The sequence below is a fragment of the Polyodon spathula genome, chromosome 8 (genome assembly GCF_017654505.1).
Source record: "Polyodon spathula isolate WHYD16114869_AA chromosome 8, ASM1765450v1, whole genome shotgun sequence".
In the NCBI taxonomy this organism is placed as follows: Eukaryota; Metazoa; Chordata; class Actinopteri; order Acipenseriformes; family Polyodontidae; genus Polyodon; species Polyodon spathula.
In genome coordinates, this window is record NC_054541.1 from 44,586,938 (window position 1) to 44,609,027 (window position 22,090).

General features: G+C 36.9%; 1 protein-coding gene across 1 annotated transcript in view; it reads left to right on the top strand.

The window, feature by feature from the left end:
• Positions 1-22,090, top strand: part of LOC121320013 (G1/S-specific cyclin-D2-like) — a 197,966-nt gene that overhangs the window by 69,230 nt on the left and 106,646 nt on the right. Inside the window, exon 2 of the mRNA XM_041258119.1 lies at positions 7,287-7,398. The gene's annotated coding sequence lies outside the window, so the exon portion shown is untranslated. The remainder of the gene's footprint in view (positions 1-7,286; positions 7,399-22,090) is intronic.

Below are 22,090 nucleotides of genomic sequence, written 5' to 3' on the forward strand. Positions count from 1 at the left end.
AGTAACGTTGTTTTACGTAACAGTTGCATATTTGCACTTACAGCAAAATAGTATTTAGAAATAATAAAGTTTGTGAAGAAAATATAGCCTTTCATATACCTTAAAAAGCTGAAATATGGATAGTAATCTAAAATAGTACATATGTGTTTTCATACACCAGCAGACTATTTGCTGAAATGCCCTTTTTTTCCCAAATTCCACAGTTGTATTGAAATGTTGGTATACTGGTATTTAAATGCCCAAAATTTATATCTCATTACATTTACTGTAGGTTATAATCAAAACATACTGGAGAACTGTAGACTACATTGTGTAGAAATGTACTAATTGAATATCTGAAACATATCAACACATACATATAGAGTATTCATTAGTGTAATCAGTAACATATTAAGATAAAATTAATAAAAAAAAATACTGTTAATTGAGGAAGAAATGTAATGCATGTAAATACAGTCATCAAATATATTTCTTCATGTTAAATATCACCTTTTTACAGTAAATTGAAATAGATTTTTTTAATAAAAAAATATTTTAAAAATGTAACTAATAAAATATTACTCAGTTATAAGTCTAATGCAGTAATACCCATGTCACTTTTTAATGGATCTTTAACATTCATAAATCACTGCTGCCTTATTCAGTATTTAGAAAACTAAGCATATTATATAGATAAATATGTCTTTAAAAAAACTAAATGCATTTATTCAATTTTAATGCACAACCTTACACAAAGGTAAATTGACACATATTGGATTTATTAAATGATTCTGAATGAAGCTACAGAATGCATAAACCCATTTTAACTTAATCTTTAGTATGTGTTGTATGATCTAAGTATTACGTACAGTTTTATTAGTAAAATAGGAGCACTGTGTTACAAAACATGCTATTGTGTGGGTGTGTGTGTGGATCTGGCTAATTTGAAACCTTTAATAGTATACAATACCTACAGTGTCTTGTAATGTATCAACTGGGTAGTTTTCTCACAGGTAACTTTCTTCTTTTTAATTAACATTAGTGCTAATGCTACTGATGGGGTTGCTTCTGATGTCACCAACAAGACAGTGTTTTTTTTATAGTGAAACTAAAGGCACAAAGATAGCCATCCGGGTTTATTAACTGTAAAAATTACTCGCAGTAATGCGTTTATGTAAATGTTTTTTTCTAAAAGAAAGTGGTTTGCACTTCCTTTTTTGTTGTTGACATGCTTTTCACCACAATGTTAGGGGAATTCTAAACATGTGGACCTATTTAAAGATCTTTATTTTTAATTTGTAACTCTTTTTCTCACCTTTTGTTGTTGTTGTTGTTACTCTTGTTGTCTTCTCACTGCACATTGACTCTTATTTTGCTGTTCAGTGCCTCACAGGATCTAAGCAGAATTGACCTTTCACAAATGTATGCGCCACACATCTGACAGAAGACTTACAATATTACCCTGAATAGACATTAAGCCTTTCAACACTAAGAGTTGTTTAACACAGTAAATGTATAGTAGACTATAATAAAGCATAGACAGTGCATGTTAACGAATAGGAAAGCATTGTTAAGCACAGAGAGGTTGTTAAAGCAATTTGAATAAAAAAGTGGCAAGCCATGATAAACAATGTAGTATATGCCAAGGGAAACCTGCAAAATTACTGTGTAGATTTGCTGTGGTAAACTTTTTATAAGGAAACATTGTGCTGAAAGGTTAAATGACAGTTATATCCAGTGATTATGCTGTATATCTCCTAGGTTTAATGTACAGTATTTGTAATGATTTCGCTGCTCATTCGTGAAAGACCCACATTCGAAATCAGATATAATTTGTTTGAAGGTTTCAGCTGTTGGAAGCATGGCAGTCAAATGAAAGGGCAAGGGCTACTTTCTAAAGGCACCTTTAGATTACAATTCTGAGGTCTACATTGTGATTATTACTTTTCTGAACAAATAATTTGGCACTGATACATCACCCCTGCCACCCCCTTCCTCAATAAGTGAGGTTGGTTCATACCAAAACCTTAAATATTGTGTGGGTTTGGGAGTGTGTGTGGGTTGGTGGAAGTTGTGGTGGGAGGTGTGCGGGGGGGGTTGCTAAAACTGAGCATCTTTGTCTTTCACTAACAAAGGCAGCAGATGCAAAGTCCCACTGTATCAGATATAAATTAACAGGAATTACTGCAGAGCACAGACAGGAGGAAGTTGCACTGAAGGAAGGTGAAGGGTATCATTGTGTGAAGGGATGTGTGGGAGAAAGCTCACCCTTTACCCCAACACATTCAGCAGCCCTCTCCGTCTCTCGCTCTCTTTGGTACCTCATCGCAGTCACACTCTCAGACATGTGAAGAGGTGGAGCTGTTACATCATTAACTGTGTTGGTGCTCTGCTGTTGGTTCTCCATTAAAGGCACAGAATTTAATCACAGAATATAACACAGGGCTCCACTGTAAGGGAGTACAAAGTTTGCCCCTGTTTTTCCTTAATGAGAAATAAAACAAGCAAAACCTAGTGTAAATGCACCATTTTGTATATGTGATTAAATAGTTTCTTGTTAGATTCGTAGTTTTGTATTGTGTTCTTTCAGTTAAAGAGTGCACAAACTTACTGTTCTTCTGTTGATGTTATAGTGCATATTATTTATTTTTCTGTATTTTAACAAATGTCGGGTGAAAGTTGCTAGTTAATGTAGACATTGAGATGGACTTCTAAAATGAAGAATATTAAAAGTATTTTAGTATTACTATAAATACTACGACAGTATAATGTTGTGGATGAACAATTAATAGCATACTGCTGGGAGGCAGAATTATGTCATCACATGTGTATTGTTCAGATATAGGGTGATACATAACAACATTGCAATGACAATGTTTGGCCACGTGGTCACACTGTGTGCTAAAATGCCAAACAAAGAATCTGCAGTTACAATACTTGACCACCATTATAACTAATTGTTAAATGTTGAAGAATTTGATGCCAGCACCGAAAGTGTAAATTCAGAGCAAAGCCATCATTTTAAAAATACGATTTAAAGTCATATATTCTGCATGGATTTAACAGGAAATGCTTATATACTGTAAAATATAAAACAACTGTATAATAATCCCAGTGAAGAATATGAAACAACACTAGAAGGATTGACAGTATACCACAGTGACTTATTTCATCATTTTAACCCAGTTGTTTCACAATACTGAAGCTAAGAGACCATGAAATATGAAACGTGCATATGGCTGTGGTAACTAATGAAGGCAGTTAGGGTTGGACTAGTCAAATCTTTATTTATTCATTTATTTTCAAATCTATTATTGTACATATTGTTTTGAAATATGCTGTTCATACAGTAAAAACAATATCATGATGATTTGAGGTGTTTTTTTTTGTTTTGTTTTATTTTTAATAAAAACAAGTTTAGTTCAGAGCGCCTTTACTGGATGCGCCACTTGGGAGCCCCCAAAAGATGTGACTTTTGACAATTTCCTGACACTGAATACTTTACCAAAAATGGAAACAGTTCATATTGAACTCCAGACTCCACCAACCCACGACTCCACAGAAAATGCAGTGGTCCTTTTAACAAGTACTGAGCTTGGTTTATTGCGGGTACAATTATGCCAGGTACGTTGGCTAGACTTCCCCAAACCAACACAGGCCCTTTAGGCTTCTTTTAAGTTACTTCCTATTTGCACTGCATGCCTCAGAGGAAGTGCTTTTTTAAATAAGCTCGTATGCTAATGCTCCTTTTATATTACTGTTCACAACTGATTCCTGTTATCATCTTCTTTTGCAGGCACTGTTCCTAAAAGACATCACTCATCTAAAAAAAGAGAAGAATATAGTTCCTTAGATGTTTATGCCATAACCCCAACATATAAATATAAATTCTTAGAACATGACATGAAAGAGATGCTTGACATATATACTGTGTAGGTGTCATTTTATTGTTGTGTGTAGTTTAAAAGGCCACATACACACACACGTTTATCCACACACCTACACAAACACACGTCCACACACACACACCCATGTAAGTTTCTGTGCACTGTAGGATGTGCAGTAAAATCTTTATAAAATGATCACCTTACCAAAGACTTAAGCTGATTTATTTTGTGACAGTAGCAGCGTTAATTTTTTCAAATCAGAAACCATTGTTGTAGATGTGAATACCTCCGTTATACTTAACTCATTCATGAGACTCTGTGGGCCCAATTTTGATGAACGGTAAAAAAAAAAAAAAAAAAATTCAAGGTAATGTACACTGAAGAGCGTCTGTATAGCGTCCTGCCATGACCCCTCATGCTGTGATTCTGAACGGAGCAGAGGCTGGACACTGGCATGTTTTGGTTAGCAAATTAAGCGTTCTACTTGTGTTAATGTTGTTTCATGCCCTATTTTGTCAGATTGTTTGCGCATATAAAACCTGGCATGAATTGGACACGTGCTTATAATAAAATGCATCAGTGTGGAATGAATGATTACACACGGTTATGAAGTATGAGCTTTATATAATTTAAAAACACTAGCATTAGTGCCTTACCTTGTGGTCAAAATTGGGCCCTGTATAAACTAGTACTATAAAAATAATGAATGTTAGAATGAAGTTTGACAAACATTTTGAGCAGAAGTCTTTATCAAGGGGTCTACTGAAGTCGCGGTAAATTTACATATTTTTCGCAGGCAGGTTATGGAATAAAATTAGGATTTCGCAGACCTGTTTAAACATTAAATAAATCTAAGTAGACAACATTTTAGAGCATTATAAAAGCCTAAAAATAGTGGCACTCGCTTCCTTACTAAAACAGAGTGCTGTCATTTGTTAAAGGCAAGCAAGCAACATCCCCCAGCAGTTGCTGCTGACATTCTCTGTCTGGTGTGGACTTGCATACACACTCAGACTGCACATTCTGCATCCATTGAATTGGTTGGAAGTATAAGGCGAAGCTTTGCCAACTTATGCAGTTGTGGAAATCGATTAGAAACAGTCCCAAATAATTTATTTTATTAGTACCAAGTCAAAAGAAAGAAAACATGTCTATTCGGGTCTAAAACGTTGTTTGAAGTGAGGTGGCTGTGCTAGATTGTACCAGTAGCACAGATTTAACTTGGCTACATCCGACAGGAATACTTTTTGTCTGCGCTGAAAGCAGGTCTTGCAAACCCCAATTAGCACTAATCTTGGACTACCTATTGTTACCTCAGGTAAGCTAGTCCAATTTTAGTGCAAGTGGGGCTTCCAAAACTAGACAATAGACATTGACATGAAGGAAAGTCAAGGAGACACACATTTCAACTAATAATTACATTCAATTTGCAGAGGCTGCTTGTCCTGGAAGGTCACCCAGCTGTTTAGCAGAAGGCAGAGGACATATAGTGTAGGTACCAGCAGTATGTGTCACTGGTAAAACATTAAAATAATTTAGCCTATAAATAAACTATAAGTAGTTATGTGGTCGTTTGAAAGTCTGACTGTTATAAGTCTAAAGCAGCCATACTAGGCACAAATACATTTTCATTAAGCCCAGTCTGTGGTTTAAAATTATCTATGGGAAAGTTTGCAGCTCTCTCTCTCTGTATCTGTATCTCAGCTGGGGACGAATACCACATGGAAGTGAGAAGAAGCCAGTGTTAGCAAGAGGGCTGTGTGTGTGTGTGTGTGTGTGTGTGTGTGTGTGTGTGTGTGTGTGTGTAGGATCCTTACGAAGTCAAGTTACCTTTTACGAACGTCGACACAAAAAAACAATCGGAAAACGTGATTTTGTTTAAAAATTTGTACTTTTTTTAACAATTGACATCTCAACCCCCCCCCCCCCCCCCCACCTTTCCATGCTACTATACTGAAGCTCTCTCTTAACACCTCTCATAACTTCAGAAGACAAATCAGGGGTCATTTACCAAAGGATGCAGTAGTTCAGAAAGCCACTGTATTAAAAATAGATTGTGAAGAATTAAACATTAGAGGCTATTTTATGTCTTTCAATTATTTATGTTAAGTATGCATGTACAACCTCAGGACACCTCTCTCTCTCTTCCCTTTCTCGCAGTCTCTGGGTCTCATATAAAAGCAAGTAGTTACAAACCACTTCCCTATCTTCACATAGCTGGAGATGACTGCATCCTCTTGGAATTTGCCTGCTTGTACTGGTATACAAAAAGCATGCAGAACCACCATAGTCAGGGACTCCGAAATTGTCTGTTCTTCTGCGGCTAACCACTTGGTGTCCTATTTCCAGGCTTGAATCTTTCTTTTTTTTTGTTTTCTTGGTAAGGGCAAGTAATGGGGTGGGGGTGCTAAGTGAGGCCAGTGGAAGGGGCACAGAGCTCTTCTCAGAGTGCCATGTAGAAAGTACAAGAGGTTGTTGCTGCTGGTGGAAGACCCGGAGAGGCTTCCCTGCACTCTCTGTCTGAAATGAGGGAAAAGGAATTGAAAGCATAACCCCTTTGACCCTGGCCTTTCATCAGCCCGAAGCATCGATAACAAAAGACAGATAAACTAGTCAAGGCAGATTGAATACAGATTAGACAGGAAAGAAGTCTCAGAATCGTACTTCCTATTGAGTTATTGTGAAGGCTGCAAGGTGCGCAGCCCCTTGACGTCTCCCTAGTAGCCAAGGGGTAGTTGGGGGGGTGGGGGGGGAGTGTTGATGGTGCCACACACACTTGGAGTTAAGTGCTGTTATGTCGAGCAGCAGGGCAAGATTAATCGCTGATCTCAGCCTGTCAGGGGAAATTATGCCAATTATGCCTGCCATGCCCCCCCCACTATGGTGGCATTGTATTGTATGTCATTGAGTCCTGTCCTACTAGTTCAGTTAAGTTCTGTTTCTTATGGTATTGGACCATCTTCTCTTGCACAATGTGGGCAAATAACCACCCAGTTGATAGTTTGCTGTTGTTTTCTTATTATTTACCTAAGATATTCACAAGAAGACACAGATTCACTGCATACATTTCAGTGAGAAGCTTCCAAACCTCAGTCATGTTGATGCACAGTAGAGGGAACGGCTTCTTCCAGGAAAAGGGAGTTTAAATATGAGAACCAAATTTTAAGGTTGGGGGAACCAGTTCATTTGGTGAATGAAGAAAAATTAACTGTTAACTGTTAACTGCTTATGAAACAGTGGGTCCTACTGACAAAGATTTAACACCTGAGAAAAAAAAAAAGTCTGTTTTAAAGATACTCATTTTAAAGACTAAAAAAGCAAACAATAGTCTCATAATGTTTCCTAAATATCACAGTTTATTTTTAAATGCAAACCTTTAAAAACAGTCAAATTAAACAGCAGTATTATATTCTTCCCAAGGTTTTGCTGCCATTCAAGAGTGGTGTGTGTTCAACGTGTGCGTAGAGTCACACTTGCTGTGTCCCTAGATTTGATGGGGCTGCTGAAGCTGTGCATTGGCTGATCCAGTACTGTAAGTACCCTGTATTTTCTCTTGACAGCCTACCTGTAGATGTGTTGAATGCATCATATTGTGTCTGTAAAATTCCTTCTGTGTAATAACATGCTACAGTATTCAAAAACATACAGCTCATTTCTGAGTGAGTTTTTGAATTATACTGTACATACAGTACAGGAGAAATGGGAAACTGGTGTTTCTGAAATGTGTTTCACGTAGACAATGATGAATTAGAATTATAAATGATTGCCTTGCTTTTCTTTGTGCACAAAATAAGGTGGAGAGAATTTAGTTTAATTAATTTTACCTAAAATTAAGTTGACATAAGCATGTGTCACAGCATTTTGGCTTGCTTGGTTTTGGCACTCAGCCTTGCTTTTTTTGGAGCACTTGGTGCTGCCTCAGAATTTTGACTGGCATCTCCCAGCTGGCACTTAAGTTTACCTGGCTTGAATAGTATTGCTAGCTGTCACTGCTTGAAGGTTGACAAGCATGTGGGAGTTACCACCTCAGTACAGTGTCTGCTAGATGTTGCATCCACCATCAGATGTATTTGATTTTCCTGCGTAAAACGCATAGCTTTACTTTCTGACTGTATTCTACCTTAATTTACAGTAAAGTTTTGAAAATATCATTATTAATGTCATTCTGGTGTCCATTATAATTGGAGTGCCTCTATATTCAACAATGCTGACCTGTATTCACTATTGACATTTTTCATATGATCTGCGCTAAGTTTGTGCAGTTAATATAGATAAAGTTGCTATAAAGTTGTCATCTTTCCTGCAATTCTGTACTATTGATTTATTACTTGATTAAGGTTTCTTTTAATAGAATTTAAATAAATCTTCATTCAAATGACTTCACAAAGCGCCTTCCACATTCCACATTAACCTTTAAGCGTTTTTGTTTTTCCACATTTATTTTAAAGGGTTTATTTGCCGATACATTTAAAGGTTTTTGTTACTGTAACATTGCTATCTTTAAAGAGAATATTGTATTGCATTCCTCAGATAAAGGGCATTTTATTGTAGGCAATATAGTTGCTTTCAAATTAGGGTTGTGATCCTATGACCCTGTTTTTGTTTATTTGAAATGCTGTATTTTTGCCAAACGTCTGGTTTTGCTTTTTTGCAGCACTTAGAACCATCATTATGTAAAACTGTCAGTGAGCATGATATCATTTCACAATAAAATCAAAGAAATGTGTAGTTAATAACAACGACATTTAACACAGATGCTAGGGGTTCGATCACAAAGTATTTTCACAATGCCGTTACTGTGCTGTCTTCATTTTATGCTGTGTGTCTTGGAGTAAAGAGAGAACTTTTAATAAACTACACCAATGAAGACCTTGAAAATGATATTTTGCCTGGCTAGGTGAAGCTGCTGATTGATGTTCAGTGGAAATTCCACCGTGGGTTAGGGAGACAAACTTGTCGGGACTGTTTCTCCTCATCACGCTGTTGCAGACCTTGCTTGCCACAGGCCAGTTGCTAGGCAGCATCTACTTTGAAAATTCTGACCGGACAAAAATTCAATTGACCTGATCTTGCGATCGGAGGACACCAGCTCACCTTCAGCTTTCCTATTATGGGGATTGCAGGGTGAGGGGACATTCTAAATTAGGGGGAAAAAAACGGGTAATAAAAACAATGAGATCATGTTTACTACTTGACTACTTGATTTAAAATGTTACATGCATGCCACATACAGGTAATATCTCCTGCACTGGAAGTAAATCTACAGTGTGAGGCAGTATAAATAAACCTCATCCAATTAATTGGAAAACCAGATTGTCTACAGACAAATTATAAGGGACTTGCAGGTACGCTGTTTTCCTCATGAGGTATACAAATGTTTTTTTAAAAGCCTTGCCTATTACCCTTTTTCCTTGTGTTCTGCAGCTCTCATATGTTAACATGTTCTCCTTGAGATACAAATCTTTGGAATTAAAATCAGAAAATCTGCTTTAAATATTCCGAAACCTAGTCTTCATTATGTTCTGTGGTTTGAAGTATATTTAGGAAAGTGAGACGAGATAGTGAGAGGAGTATTACACAGAGAAATTACTGTTTTGTATTTGCTTTTACAAAAGCGCAGCAGATGCAGTGAAGTTTAGCAAGAACATTGCTGAAGCTGCTCATGTGGATGCCTTTCAGATTGTCAGGATATGAGCATCATGCCACAAATACATGTTAACAAAGAAAGATTTTTAAAAGTATTTTTAAAAGAAAGTTCAACTTAGAAATACTGATGTTACATGAGTAATTGGTACCTTTAACATAAGTGTAAAATGATCATGCTTTGAATTTTAGGGTGTAAATAGCTAAGGCATGTTTTGTTTGTGTAATTTTACATTCCTTTAAAATAGGGACTTTGTAAATTATATTTTAATTTTGAACTAAAAAAGGAAGATATAGTGTAAAACCTGAATTCACAAACTACCTGATAAAAAAATATGCATTAAAAATAGATTTTACAGCTTTGCCTCTCTATTATTATAACATTGTGTTATCTTTTTTAATAATTGCACATTCATTTTTTAATCCTCTTAGTTCACTTTACAGTACATGAGTAAGATTGTGTTATTATTATTAAAATAATAATAATAATAATAATAATAATAATAATAATAATAAAAATTGTACTTATATCTCTAAAAGAATACCAAACAATATAAAATAAAGACGGAATAGAAATTAAATTTATTAAGACAATCCCAGGATTCCACCAAAGAGTCCACCAATTCCTGTTTCTATAGAATGCCACAAATACATACATAAAAAAAAAATGAATAGCAAGTAGAATTAATTTCAGATCGCTCACAGGTTTGTTGAGCGGAGGAATTCAACTCATTCCAAGCTGAGACAATAGAGACTTTCCCAGGCTTTTCATCCAGTGAACAGGACCTTAAACTAACTCGACTTTGTTTCACTTTGTCAGGCCGAAACCTTTTTTGCCCAGCCAGTTTCTTTTTTTGTTATTTTTTGGTTATTAAAAAACAATCGTATCTCGTCTCCAAGTCATCATGACAACTATTTAGCATACTCGTCAAATAGAAGAAAGAAAGATATGAATATTTAAGATGGTCTCATCAGCCAGAGAGAGTAAATAGGATTAGTTTATTCTGCCCAAAGGGGGGACAGACTGGTTGTAGAGGATTGATGGGAAACAACGGTGAAGACTGACGGGGGGGGAAAAAAAAAAAGCTTGTTTTAAGCTGTCCAGTGTACGCTGCATGGGAGGTACACAGATAGCGTTCAGTCTTGTGGTGATTGGATTAGACATGCTTTGAAAGTTGAAGTGCCTATACAAGCCTATGCCTTAGTTGGTGCCGTGATGCTGAGTGCCTGCCGAGGTGCAAGTCTGAGTATCTGTGCTTCCGCAGCAGGCCATCCAGACTTCTCACTGTCACAGGACAGAAAGCCCCTGCTGCTGGGTCCTGTCTAACCCACCTTCTGAGGCGGTAGACCTTTTGACCCATTCCCAGTAAAAGCTGAGATCCTCTGTTTCCATCTGTTCACATGACAGGGGCTCACAATTGGAAGTGCCCATTTGTGAGCCAAGCAACTAGTCGACTGGAGCGACGGTCTATCGCCACGATGACTTTTCTCCACTAAGGGGAGGGGGGGGGGGGGGGGAGGGGGGTTTGGGTTGGCTTTTTTTCAGTCGAGGGGAAAAATGTGACTGTATTCCATGTCTCGCTTTAGAACAATTGACACGTTTTTTCATCTGTCGAAGGGGTTTCACTTATTACTGACGCTTAATAACAACAAAGTGTCAGTCGTTTGCATGGATGGCTAACAGAACTGTGTCCAGTAACACTGAGAGCTCAAATTGGTTTAGAACAACCACAAAAAATAACTACTCTTAACTACACTATAGCATAGTGAAAAGTAATATCTACACTATATGTTCTTTATGCGCTGTGCTAGACTGGATTGCAGGTGTACATTTTAAAGTGAACCCAAGTCTGAATTTGCCAATTGTTTTGTAACTATGTGTTCAAAAGACTTACTGAATTGTTTCCGGCTTATGAAGATTTTTATTATAAAAAGCTTGCCAACAATAAATGCTGTACTTTTCTGTGCACAACACAATGTTATACTACTAATTTTCAAAAAACATGTGTATACAGTACAGAGGGTCCTTATAACCATGTAATAAACGCACAGTACTGTAAGTAAAAGCTTATAATAGTTGTATACCATCAAGAGTTTTCTGTTTTCTTTGTGTACTTTACCAACTTCAGTTCTCAATATGGCAACATGAATAGGCAAGAATGACTTATTTTCCCTGCCAGTTATACATAAAGTTGTAATGTGTAATGGTATTCCAATAATAATATTATTATTATTATTGTTGTTATTATTATTATTATATTCAAACCTTTGTTTAGTCATGCCAGAAATATGCAGATAATTTCACTGTGTAAACTTCAGGTTTTCTTTTTGAAAAAAAAAGAATAAACAAACTATTTCAGCTCAGAGTTCAGAGACATTACATCTAAAACATTACTTTTTTGTTTGCTACAAACCATGTTCACAATAAAAACAAAACAATATAATGGGATATGTTTTTCCATATGGTAAGTTCCCCAGAGGGGTCTACTGTATGGATCCATTGGCAATGCAGGGTAGGGGCAGGGAATATGTGCCATAGGTGCTTGTTTCTCTCAGGCTTCAGCCTTTTTATTTAGATGTGACAGGTCTGGGGGTTCTGAGGAATGCTGTTTCATTGCCAGAGTGGAATTAGCAGTAAATCTGCATCTTTTTAAAAATAAAACATCAATAAAAGTAAGTTGCCTTGAAAGGCAGTTTAGGACAAAAAGCAACAAGGTATTTGTTATATTTCCATGGTTATCATTTTACAGGGATGCAAGTATCCTGGGATGGCATTAAAGCAAAGGTGTTCTTTCATATTTACTACTATAAGTTTTGTATTTGTCACACTTACATTTTCAGCATTGAGAACTGCTCATGGTATTTCAAAATCTAGCACATGGCCACCCCATCATTTCTGGCTTTCTGTTTTACAGTGGGCTGTGAGTTCTCGGTAGATAACAAAAGCATTTAGATTCGCTTTGTTGTATTCTGTCTTATTAATTATTCCTCACTGGAAAAACATATTGCTGGACATGGGGATATAATGTGGTGGAGCAGCCTGGCCTGCCTAAGAGAAAAGACTTGGTGCTTGTGTGCAAAATGTGAGCCTTTTTCTTGATGCTCAACTGAATACAAAATTTCACACATGGAGTTCCCCTCTTTCAAAACAGTCTCTGTTTTGTGCTTACAGAAAAGTCATTTAGTTCATCCTTTGTCCTTGTGGTACATATTATCCTCTTATTAAAAATAATAAATCAGGCCACACAGTTCAATAGTATATCCAGGTTCCCAGGGATCAAAGCAGTGCCACCCAGTCCTCAGCGGAAAGACTGATAAAAAGTTATTGCCCTGTTAAAAACATATTGGCAATTTTCTGTTTGTTTACAGCTGGGGAATATTAAGTGGCTGCTCGCAGGTCCTAAATGTGAGGGCGGCCGAGTCGTTCATTTCGAACATCAGCAGCTCAGCGCGGCTAGGAGCCAACCATTAACTGACCTCTTTGCCGGGCCTTGATTAAATTCACGTTGGGTCGACTTTCCAAATTAAGTTATTAGCAGTGGTCCAAGTCTGCAGAGTCTCGACAATAAACATTGACAGCTGTTTGCTTTGTTTAGTTGGGTTCTAATGATGTACATGTGTTATTAGGAATTCTTTACACTGCCAAAATCACAAGCAATGCATGTGGTAAATAACAGTGTTGCTCCCCTTCCAGAAAAACTCACTTTAGTGAAAAAAATGTAGATGTTTACTATATGCATTTTTTATTTTAAATGCAAAAATATATCTTCAGTTATGATAAACACCTGCACTTGCCAAAGCGTGCAGTTAAGCTAGGCATACCTTTTTTGAATACTTTAAAATAGCAACATATTTACATATTCTTAAATATATGTATACTCTTGGTCACTTAATTAAAAGCTCTTGCTTTCATAATAAAAGCATGGGTTTATTGTAATGAAAGTGACTGTTTGTGCCAGGTGCTCATTTTCAAGTTCGGTTCTCATTACTTAATGATTCTCAACACTAAGTCACATCAGTGAAATAGGGAAGTCAAAAAAAAAAAAAAAGTAAATCCAATGTTATAGTTCTGGACTCTGCACTCATTAATTGTACAAAAAGTGTTTCCATATTGGAACATCGGTTCCTCTCTAAAAAGGAGGTCAAGTTCAGAGGTTTCCCACAATACAATATATTACTTAGCTTACCTGTACAACCTCAGTGACTCAATTTGTTTCTGAGAAAAGGATTGCGAAGGACAGACGGATGGACAGCGTGAAGGATAATAATACAATTAGTATAGTAAAATGCACAACTAAATAAGCAGACATTAACGGGGTGCATTCACATCTTGGATTTTCACGAGAAAAGGTTAATGTTCAGCTGGCTAAATAGATTGAGGCAATACAGTATATCACCTCTGTTACCCTGACACTTACTGTACGAATACTGTTTTTACATTGCAGTTAGAGGTTAACAATGCAGTTATTTCTGCCTCTGCCAGGCTTCACTCGGTGCTTTGCCCCACAGCTTTTCTGTAAAGCAAAGCAGCCAGATAAACACTAACTGTCAGCTTGCTAGCAGAGCAGTGAGGTAAATAATAACTGTCAGCTTTCTTGCACAGAAGCCAAGATTTGTGTGGGCATGGTGGCTGAACTGCCCTCTAACCCCCCAGAGAGAAGTGCTTCCTCCAGGGCACCAGGTTTGGAACGCATTGACAAGACAGAAAGGTTTAGTATGCCAGTGTGTAAGACAGCTACAGTAGCAGTTTGTGTTATTTTGCTTTGTAAATGTAGCCCTGTAGAGTAGAAACTTTACAGTCAGAAAATGTAAGTTACTTACAGACAAATAAACTAAACAAATCCCCCCATGAAAGGAAAAGTGCTGTTTTTATCTGATACCTGGCTTATAATATAAAACTTCAAAAAGCAAAACTCATCTAAGGTAGATTTAAGTGTTAAGAAACACGGTGGGGGGAAGGGGGGGTATTTAGAAGCCATTGCTAAAGCCATTTCGAAGAGGAATAAAACCATGTTAGCTGCATAAAACTAGCAAGAAACAAGAAAAACAAGAACAATAACTAAACTGCACCTTCCTACAGATGAGTTTAATACAGTTGCTATTGTTTTATTTCCCTCAGGGGAAAAAAAAAAGCCTCATCACTTGCTTTAAAATAAGGATCTGTGTCTAAACTTATAAATGCAGTATGGATTGTTATTTGCTCAGTCTGTATTATCTTTTTAGTTTTAGAAATAGGTATTAGTAACAGTTTTATTCAAAAGCTGTAACATGCGCTTTTGAAATTTACTTCAGGGTGCTATAGTGTCAAGTATGTTTTAAGGTGAGAGGAAGTGGCCCCTGTCTTTGGGGAATATGATATTTAGTTTTTTGATGAAAAAAACATGGAACAATATTGTATGTGTTTTAGGTTCTAGAAACCAGTGGGTGTGATGTTATGTTATGAATCTTTTTGATGTCACACATCATACACGTGTGGTGCTTTAAAAGAGGAGTTTACAACGACTACAAGACTTTATTCACGCAATCATGGCCACTTGAATTTACAACTGGTGTAATATAATTTTTCTGCTTGTCGTTCTCGCTTTTTTCTTTATCTGCAAATGTTTAAATGCAATTATTTGTTTAATTTTTTCATTTAGATTCCCTCATACCTCCCAAAAATGTTAATTTGCTGTGCTAAAGTTGTGCCAATGTTGCTAATTAAGAATCCCTGTAAGAAAGCCTGTCAACCCACCACCTCACTTAATACTGATAATATCTCATTAACCATGTAGCTGGCAAATTCACATTTTCGGTGTTATGGAAACTCTGCTGGCAAAATGTAATGGCCTGTGACCCAAGATGGTTGGCCACCATATTGGGGTCATGTGACTTTTTGGTTTTTGGATGATAAAGATACTTTGAGGTATTGCCTTCATACTTAGTACACAGCTGCATTCTGTGATTCTCTAGGTCATGTTTGATTATAGTTGAAAAAAAAAAAAAACCTCAATTAACCTGAAGTGCCACAGCATACAGCACATGGCATATGCATCCTGATTGGCTGTACTGTATAATTATATGTAGGCTTGCTACTTTTCGGTATTAATCGGTAAAGCTTGTTAAATGTCGAATTCCCCAAAAATATCAGTTTGACTGAAATAAAGTTATATACGATACATCAGTAAAACCACTCAATATTTTTTATTTTCTTACCAAAAATAATCATTTAGAAATCCTCTCTAGTTTTTGTAGTTTTTATATTTGCTGTCTGTCCTGTCTCTGTTCCGCTCTGAATGCCTAGGGGTCGCTGTCTGTCATCCCAGTGGTCCGTTAGTGCTGTAGTTTCACCCTGTTCTGACAGATCTCTTTGACTGAAGCAGTGATAGATTGCTCTCATTTGCCAGCTACAGCACCTGTCATTCAAAGTGCCTACTTTTTAAATTAGCGGGTTAAGGTGTATGTAAGCTTTTGCTTTAGGTATGCAGTGACAGTTACTAGTTTGATTTGAAAATGGGGGGCAAGAGAAAAACACTTAATGGATATTGTGCACAAGACCCTGCCCGACTGCTGAAGTCTCTGCGGCAGGATGAAGCGGGCCCATCTGCCTTGCCTGTGACTCTGTGTCCGGAGAGGGGGAGCTCAGACTCCAAATAATAAGTTAGTTCTGTTCAACTATCTAATGTTTTGTTCTGTGCATATTATTTTTACTTGTTTAATTTTATGCTATAAAGGTCTGTGTAATACACTTTTATATGCTGCATTTACTACGGTTTACCATGGTTTTGTTGCATGTTGAGTATGTTGACTATGATGGAATTTAGAAATCCCTCAATTTCTTCTAAAACAAACTAGAACTTCTCAATTGTGTGATGTTTTGAAGGGATCAGATGGTTAAGTTATTTTTCATTTTTTAAAATGTTGATTAGTATAGATGTTTTTTTTTTGTTTGTTTTTTTCTCAGGGGGACTATGAAGTGGCTATACATAGTGATTCTTGGGGTTTCTTCTCATTAGGAAATTAGTTTTATCATCGTTCTGCACATTGAGAAGTTTATCAGAAAGATCCATAGGAACTGGAAAGGAAGAAAGTGGCTTGGCATGGGATCTATGAGATGTTTTTAACATATATATTACCAAAGAATGCACAAGCCACTTAGATTGGGTCCTCTGTGCAATTGTGGAAACCAAATGGCTTGATTTTTGTGAGTGAAAATTAATGTACTAGCTAGAATACAATGCAGTATCTCAAATTTAAGACTATTGCAAACTGTGCTTGGGTGAATAATATTTTAAAATTTATTTGAATGAATGTATTGGTATTGCAGTTGCATGGAGTTTATATGTATTTTTTAAAAATATATATTATTATTTTCATGTAGAATCAGACAAAGCACCTTAAAGACAAATGTGAGTCATTGCAGTAATGCACAGATGATTGCAAAACAAACAATACATGTAAAAATAACAAACTATTGAGTAATACTTCAACAAATATGTGAACATACGTAACTGTATACAGCACGCAGCTGGTCCAGAAAGGATCCCACTGAAGTAAAGCTGTTACAATGACGAAGGTAGGTTCTCTTACTACAGTGCTATCAGCACTATTTTCCAGCACTATTTTTGGTGTGTTTTGTACCTTTCTGAACCAAGACTGTTGGCAAACCTGTCCAAAGGGTGTTAGCTACAGTAACCCCATGTCTGGACTCAGGGATTTCCAGAAGGATGCAGGAATCTCACAAACAGCACATCGCAATGCTCCCTGCTAAGCGAGTTATAGGTGTGTATCTGCCAGAACAAGCTTACCAGTTAATGGTTTGGAACCTGGATTACCTTGGTCATCAGCACAACAAAGGCTATAATTATCTGCAAAATAAACTTCACCCCTTGATTGTTATACAAATAATGCATTAAACTGTTCAGACAGTGATTATGTAATTACCTGTAGACCAAATGCAGACTTATAGACATTTCGATTACAATACTAGTGTAACAGTATTAACAATTTTATATTGGGTTCAAGTTCATATTTATTTCCACTGCTAGGGGATGCCCATTCCTGTGAAATGCATAAAATGGCAAGGTGAAATGACAAGGCACCTGTACCTATCTATGTCATGCTTCATGGTTTTCCATATATCTACAGAAACGCTTGTCCAGTTTAGATGAAACTTGCAAAACTATTTTTTTGAGGATATCAGAATCTGGGTGTCAACGTGTTTCTCACTCTTACATGTGCACATGATGGATGTTTGTCATCATGACTTGAAAAGTTGTAAGTAAAAATTCTGGACACCATTTGACAAAGGAACAGGACCAAGTGTCACAAGATCTTCTTTATTGTGTCTCTCTTGTGGCTCAGAGGTTGCTGGATAGGTCAGGACTGTTGTTGTTAACAGGATGTGTCTGTGGTTCAAAGGTCATGTCACCCCATTATGTCACAAGTCTACAGAATCGAGTATCTATTGCAGGCAGGATAATAATAAATATAATATAATAAAAAAAAAAGCCAAATATCCACTAAATTTTTTTACGTATTGTTGTTTTCCATAAATGTTCAGTCATGCTGGTGCTTGTTCGATATGTCAAACAAATGGAATTTGAGTAGGCCTGCACACCCTCAGTGGTGTGTATGTGGGAGGGTTTATTTATTATTTATTCATTTTTTTATTTATATATTATAATAAATTATAATATTTTTTCCCCTTTCTCCAGGGCCTTCTTTGGGGCGTTGGGCCCCCAGGGGAATTTCCCCATCTTCCCCGCTCTCGGTGGGACTGCATATGATCAGTGTCAACCAAAGAGCTGTACTTCCTTATTAAGCACCTGTACAAGGTTTCATTTGGAAACAAATGCGGTACACTTACTCAAAGAAGTGATTATGTGCATATGCATACATTGTATTCAACCTCACAAAGAAAATGGGGCCTCCTTGTATATGTGTAGGCCCAAAAACCTGACAGTTGGCACACAGTAACACACAGTTACTACTAACATATTAATAATATTAATAATAGTAATAATAAATATAATAATAATAAATAATAATAATAATAAATAATAATAATAATAATAATAATAATAATAATTAATTATTATTATTATTATTTGAGATTTGAATATGTTTTAATCAGCCAAGCTACACAGTGACCTTTTTTTTCTGCTGTAAAGTTCTGGGTGTTTCTCGTGACTGAGCATTGTCGGCTTTATGAAGTTTTGCTTTATATAGGCCCAGACATTGTTTTTGGCATTTTAGGCACCATTCCTACTCCCACTCTGACTGGCTGTGCTCCATTTGGTTTGTGGTGGCCTGGCGCGCCCTCTTCCCTCCGGTGCAAAGTCATAAACAATCCCAGGGAGCGCCTGACGGGGTTTGCACATATCCTCATTTGAATGCTAACAGTGCCTGCCAGCTGAAATTGTAACAAGTATACTACACCTTTCATTATTATTATTATTATTATTATTATTATTATTATTGTTGTTATTATTATCATCTCTTGTGGTGTGCATATTTTAGTTCATAAGTCATGCAGTTAGATTGACTCACGTTACTGCCAGGAAGTAGTGATTTGAACTTGAGCAGGGCACTATTGTACTTGTCTGGTTTAATTCTCTGTGGCTTATTAAGCATCCTTGTGAGGAGCACTTGTTTTTATTTGCAAATTCACTGCCACCATTACTACAACTGCTTATATCTTATAAACCGTTTAAATTTGCAACTTTGCATTTTCAGTGTTATGGAAACTGCTCGGGTAAATTCTAACGACACCCTTCACTTAGACGTGGGACCTCGGATGCCTGTTATTTTACAAAGCTGCCATCGCAACAGTGTTGAAACCTCATATCTCAGAACCATTTGAGGTAGTTACTTCATATTTGCAGGGTTATATAAACCATTTGTGCTAAATGTGTTGCAAATACATTAACCTCTGGCCTAAAATGCCTTCCATATTGACATTGTGTGACTTTTTTAGAGACAGTACATTTCAGAGGTTTTTTGGCCCAGTTTTCAACTGTGGGCAAACAGAAAGTGTTTCACAAAATTTGGAAGAGTGGGCCCTAAGGTTCGTACAGCAATACTAACATTTTAGGACCCCTGTCCCCTACAAGGTAATGGCTTGGGCTGAAGTTCGAATAAAACTTGTCACTTACCCCTTGTCTGGCAACTTGCTCCTGGTATTTTTTTCTCAAACCCTATTCATTGAGAGTCGAATGAGGTGCTACACACTCTAAGCTGAGCCCAGGGTGATTTTTCTGGTCAGGGTCACTTTTTCACTTTAGGTTGACCTGTGCCAGGTCACAGCTCGAAGGGGAAATTAAAAAAAAAAAAAAAAAAGATTAGCATTTCTGAACTAAGCAGGCCCGAAAACCCCCAGGTGAATTTTTCTGGCAAAATCTGAGATGGTCAGACAACAGCTCTGGTTGAGTTGGTATGGAATGACCCAATATAGTTATTTACAACTGATCAGACATTATGTTACAGTGGCTATAGTGGGCAGTTGTCTCTAGAATAAGAGCGTAGAGCATAGATTGGTGGTGAAAAAAAAAGCAGTTATTACACTACTACAGAAAGTGTGTAGTAATTAGACCTATTTCTAACCACATATTTAAATGTGATGGTTTACAGAAGATGTCAGAAGTTTGTTCCTGTTTCATAAGCATAATGCGTAGGCCTCAGATCACAAGAAGAGTACTACTGTACTGTATGTGATGAATTTTGATTTTGCATACCAACACACAGGAAGTGATTTCGGCAAACTGTTCATCCCGGAGACTCCTACTGAGATGACATTGCATAGTCTTTTTCAGTTGTCTCAGATACTGCCAGTGTTTTAAATAAGGAGTCATGGGTATGCAAACGTGTCTTTTCCCCTGACTTCTTAGCTGGGTCCATTTTGCCAGCAAGCATATTGTGTAATACTAACTAAGCAGTATATACTGATTGGTCCTGTAACTAAGCTACAGTACCTACCATCTCCATGTCCTTTGTTGGCCCCTATGAAACAAGTCTGCATACTGAAATACAAGCGGAGTGAGATTTGCACAGCCTGTGGACTTGCCAATGAACTCCAATTTAACATAAATATCTTTTTCAGGTATAGGGGGCCTATTAATTGTCGGTTCAAAATACCTCCACTCTCTAAATCATGACAATAGGGCCTTTTGTGGACCAGTGTAATGAAAGAGATCATGTGAGTTTCACAGACCATGGTTAGCCCTCACCTTGAATTGCTTTACCTAACATTAGGTAGTCAAGGATTAGTGCTAATCAGGGTCTGTGGAATGAGCCCCTTGTGTATTTCTGTCAGTTAAAAAACATACAAAACTGCAGAGGGGTCCTATTTTAATGATTTTAACAACAGCAGTATCTTGATCAGTTAATCAATTAAATGGACACCGCAGCAGAGCAGCTTGTCACCAGTAGATGTATTTTAAACAACTGTTTGGTGTATAGAATACATACCACTGAAAATGAATTAAGAAAAAAGTCTCATGTTGAAATAGAGAACCTGCTGGAGATAGTATTGCGTAGGTTGACTCCTACTTCCCTTGCCAGCATTTTTAACTAAAGGTGTACTTTCCATTGGAAACTACTGAAATTGCATTCAATTGTGGGAACTTGGGTTCTATTTTTTTGTGCACGGAATCTGAAACGAGTTGTAAAAGTCAGATAATTACTGTTTCTATTCCCTAAGTCCAACTAATATTTGAATCACAACAATGTACCTTCAGTTCATTCAATTCAGTTCCTCTTGGGATAGAGCTACGCTGTAGGTTTAGCACCTGCTGGTAATTTTGATTGCTTACATAAAAATTGTTGTTGTGTATTTTATTTTTTTTATTATCTATGTTGAAGCTCTTTTCTGCTTTTTTTTTTTTTTTTGTTATTTTTTATTTCCAGTACATGCATTTTTATTTACTGTTTGCAAGGAAGTAAACGCTGCATTCCACATGATTGATTTACGATTTAAATACTTATTAAGAAAGAATGAAAACAATAACATGAGGGTGCATGTTCAGTAACACTGTATGCAAATGTGGAAGAAAGGTATTTATTAGCATCGATAATTTTATCATCCTTGAACGAATAACAGTCAGAACATGACAGTTCAAAGCACACTGTACTGTGAAGAAATATAGAGAATATTGAAGAGATGTTGATACAAGGAAAGTTTTAAGGAAAATGGTTCTAGCTGTTTCTGTTTCACTCACATCCTCCACTCTATAGCCCGTTTCACACTGGCGCTCCGACCCGGATCCTGACCCGGGTTCTAGCTACCCGGGTCACAGTCCAGTGAAACCACGTACCCTCAAGATTTGACCTGGGAGGCGCGAGACAAAATTTATAATAGGCATTCGTAAGCAGACAAAGTAACAAACAGCCACGTTTCTGTTTATTCTGTTTAGCCACGCCATGAGCCAGATAGCAGCAGTGATGAAGAAACATTTGCTTTAATCAACATTTAGGCTGACAATTCAATCTAGAAACGCTTGGATGGACGTGTCCATAACAAGTATACCATCTTGAAAGCATGAACAAATAAAAGGATGGTCATTTGAATGCTGCTGCTTCCGTGGCATTGCATACTCGCATTG